Here is a 4517-nt window from a genome sequence, read left to right as displayed (position 1 = left end):
TTATTTTTTACACTCATCTCTCTCTCTCTCTCTCTCTGTCTGTCTGTCTCTCTTTCTCTCTCTCTCTCTCTCTTTCTGTCTTTCTTGCTGTCTTTCCCTCGCTCTATATATCTGTCCACCTCTTTCGCTCTCTCATGTTTCTCCCAATCATACTCTCCCTCTCTCCTCACCCCTTTATCCTCGGCCGTTAACGCGCGTAACACTCGCACGTGTACAGCCAGCGGAGAAACGCATAACGGGAAATAAAATAATTATATCTCGAGTAGGCGCGCGCGTACGCAGAAAAAAAATTACGGACATGTATTTCGCGTCTATTTGTAATGTTATTTGGGATGCTGGAAAAAGGTAATTACAGTACATGCCACATCTCCACTCGGCACACATCCATATGGAGGTGACCTCGTATGAAAAAAACATCGCGCAATTTTGTGCGTTTCGCGGAAAGCAAGTGAGAGGGAGAGGGGGAGGATGGAAGAGAGAGAGAGAGAGTGACGGAGGGAAAGGGGGAGTGGGAGGGGGAGTAAACGGAAGGGGGTGTGCGGGAATGGAGATAGGTAGGGAATAGAAAAGGAGAGGGGGAGCGAGAGCTGTAGACAGCTGAGAGTGAGCGAGTGGGAGAGAGGGAGATAGAAACAGACAGAAAGACAGACAGAGAGAAGGGGGCGAGAGAGAGAGAGAGAGAGAGAGACAGAAAGGGAAAGAGAGAAAGAGAGAGAGAGGGAGAAAGAGAGAGAGAGAGAGAAAGAGAGAGTGAGAGAAAGAGATAGATAGAGAGAGAGAGAAAGAGAGAGAGAAAGAGAGAGGAAGAGAGAGAGAGAGTGAGAGAAAGAGAGAGAGAGAAAGAGAGAGGAAGAGAGAGAGAGAGAGAGAAAGAGATAAAGAGAGAGGGGAAGCTGTTCGCACAACAGGCTACGAGGCTACGAGATATCTTATCACATCATGTACGTAGTATAGCTGTATATAGATATTCCAGCCGACGCGAATCGGAGCGACAAACATTCTCCGTTGCTCAAATGTTAGCAGTAAGCAGCCACAAAATAATAATTTATCACGCGTGCATATGCAGCTAATTTTTTTAATGTAAGCACAGATCATACACACAAATACACAAACACGCGCGCGTGCACACATACATGCACGCCCGCGCGTACACGCGCACACACACGTACACGCACACACGCCCCTGCGAATTTTTTTTTATGTGTGCTTTGCTCATTTTCATGACTGTATTTTATAATCGATTATTTTTTACTACTCTCCCTTTTTCACTTCTCCTTTTTCCTCTAGCCCTCCCCCTTCTGCTGTCTCTCCTTCCTACTCTCTCTCTTTAGTGCAGCATTTGGAACGTAGTTTTTTATGAACCGTATACCCTTTCTCTGTTTGGTTAGTGCAGCATTTGGAACGTAGTTTTTCATAAACTGTGTACCCTTTCTCTGTTAAGCCAGTACAACGTTAGGAAAGTATCATTCATAAACCGTGTACCGTCTCCCTGTTTAGCAGTACAACCTTGTGAACGTATATTTCATAAACCGTATATATTTTCCCTGTTTTCCAGTGTAGAATTGGCAACGTATATTTCATAAGCTGCGTATCTTTTCTCTGTTTAGCAGTGCAGCATTGGCAACGTATCATCCATAAACCGTGCACCCTTTCTCTATTTAAGAGTACGGCATTCGGACACATATTTCATAAACTGTGCACCCTTTCTCGGTGTCCCAGTGCAGCATTGGCAACGTTGAAACTGTGGTGTACAAACTTGTGCCCGTGTATCTTTTCCATGTTTAGCCAGTACAACCTTGTGAACGTATATATTTCATAAACCGTGTACCCTTTCCCTGCTTCCCAGTGCAACCTTGTGAACGTATATATTTCATAAACCGTATGCCCTTTTCCCTGTTTAGCAGTACGCCGTTCAGACCTATCATACATAAACCTTATATCTTTCCCTGCTTCCGTAAAATTGTGGCGTTCGGACGTATATATTTCATAAACCGTATGCCCTTTTCCCTGTTTAGCAGTGCAGCGTGGACGAGTGCCGCCCTCGATGACGGGCCCCTACCCGGGTCAACTCGCGCTCACCAACGGCGAACTGCTGCACGGACACTCCTACATGTCCTCCTACATCTCCCTACTGCTACGCGCCGAACCCTACCCGACGGCGCGGTACGGACAATGCATGCAGCCGAACGGCATCATGGGCATCGACAACATCTGCGAGCTGGCCGCGCGTCTGCTCTTCAGCGCCGTAGAGTGGGCGCGCAACATACCCTTCTTCCCGGACCTGCAGATCACCGACCAGGTGGCGCTGCTGCGGCTCGTCTGGAGCGAACTGTTCGTGCTGAACGCGTCGCAGTGCTCGATGCCGCTGCACGTGGCGCCGCTGCTGCACGTGCAACCCCAAGATGCGCCGTAAAAAACGATCACACCTCGCACACCGCGCTGTGAGGTTCGCCTTCATCGTGACTGACCTCGTATGGTTGGCGTAGAACACGCTCATTGCACTTGCGCTGAGTGGAACCAATGAGTACAGGTGTCCGCAGTTCAGTGCCTGCAGCATCATCGCATTAATGTTAAATCTTGTAAATAATTGAAAATATGTATGTAATCTGTGGTCATGACAAGTATGGGGTTAGCTAAGAAATCTGCTTGAATACTAAGTTCCTTGATAATAACCAAGGAGGCTAACATCCTTTCAGCAGTTATCTATGAAACAGTCAAACAGTTATATCACCACTGCAGTATAGACTAACGTACCTCTAACTATGCTTGCAAGCTTACAGGTTTTGAAGGGCCATCTCTTGCTCGGCTTTTCCCTAACAAGGGTAAATTGCGGTGGCAAGCTCAGTCGTCATGGGGATGCCATCAATGATACGTGCGCCGGCAGCAATTTCCTTAGTTGATCCTCACTCGGCCGTTTCATGAGTATATGCAATCTAGAAATTAAAATACAGTGGGGGTGTATAAATAAAATAGTAAACGTCCTGAGCATATTTATAATTAATATAGAGACATTAACAATATCAGATTTATTATTTAGGTTGATTAATTTTTTTTTTATTTTTTTTTGAGAAGAATAACTTACAACCAAAACAGTATATGGCTATATTAAGCACATGCTAGGCTTTTACGGAAATTCTCTAATGTCCCTGTCTTTATGAAATGACATTTTTCGATGAGACGAGTTAAAATGAATATAAATCTGGCTTACATATGCGTTTCTACAGCAGTGATCCTGTACGATAGTGTTCGATGTCTCGCGACACTCTTGCATCGAAGGCGTATTGGTAGCAGAACTTCTTTACTTCTGCTGGTAATGCGTACTCGGCTCGCTTGGCACTCACGTTTCAACAGGCTGCTGTAAGTATTTTTCGGATTTGTTGCTACGTCATACGCATTGCCTGCATCATGAGCATCAGCTGCGCGTTGCGCGGCCCTGCTAAATATATCAGAACATTACGCATAATCTTATTTTTGGCAGTAACTTTAAGGTATATAAAGGGCTTGAAACTATTGCTATCTTATTTACACTCGAAGCGGCTATTTAGAAGATCTCTAAGGCTAATAGCTTTTCAGTTCCTTTTGTCGCTATGTCGGTAATTAAGTGGTGCCTATAATTTATCTGAATAGATGCTGAAATGTTTTAAGCTGAGGCAGTGTATGCGTGGCGCACCCCGGCCCCCGGGTGCCCGCCCCCGCACCCCCCAACGTCGCCCCGGCCGGACAACGCCAACGACACCCCCACGTCGCACACACGCGCGCTCCCGGGATCCACCCATCCGCCCCGCACACGCACACGTTGGCACACGGGGGCCCTGGGGCGCCGCACGACAAGCTCCCGCGCCCGCCACCCAACACGCCCGAACACACCGCGCACACACACCCGCACGCACGCATATAGCTCGCTACCCACGAATACGGGTCAGTTGGTGACAGGTCCATGTCTGCGTTTTATTCTGTCATTGCTATGAATGCACAAGAGTTGCCATGGCAACGAGCGACGACTCATCACCGAAGCGCGCGGAGGCAGTAAAAAACTTTAATTTTCAGCGCAAAGCCTTTAAAATAATACCTTTAATTTCGTGCGCTCTAATTCCGAAGCCATAATTGCTGTAGCTGACCTCGCCACGAATAAGATTCTATTTCATTCGCGGTAATTTTCTGGGCCGATGAGGTAGATTCTTGCCTTTCTCCATTACGCGGCGAGAACAAGGGTGCCTTTGAATTGCATTGTAAATATTTAGTGAAAAGAGGAAGTTGAGAGAAGGCAATCAGAAGCAGGGGGATAGAACGATTGGAGATAAAGACGGATGGAAAGATGAGGAAAAAATAAAGGAGATGAAGAATGAAAGAAGTGCCTAAAAAGAGGAGAGAGAAGGAGATAGGGAGAGGAAGAGTGAGTGGGAGAGGGAAAGAAGGGGAGAGATTATGTATGTATGGGGTGTATGTTCATGGTGTGTGAGTGAGAGAGATAAAGAGGGAGAGAGAAGGAGAGAGAGATGGAGAGAGAGAGAAAGAGA

General features: G+C 46.7%; 1 pseudogene; it reads left to right on the top strand.

Moving 5' to 3' along the window:
• Window positions 1–4517, top strand: part of LOC106809955 — a 29864-nt pseudogene that overhangs the window by 22965 nt on the left and 2382 nt on the right.

The sequence above is a fragment of the Priapulus caudatus genome, unplaced genomic scaffold (genome assembly GCF_000485595.1).
Source record: "Priapulus caudatus unplaced genomic scaffold, Priapulus_caudatus-5.0.1 Scaffold399, whole genome shotgun sequence".
Taxonomy (NCBI): domain Eukaryota; kingdom Metazoa; phylum Priapulida; class Priapulimorpha; order Priapulimorphida; family Priapulidae; genus Priapulus; species Priapulus caudatus.
Note: the sequence above shows the minus strand (reverse complement) of the source record. Positions and strands in the feature narration are given on the sequence as shown.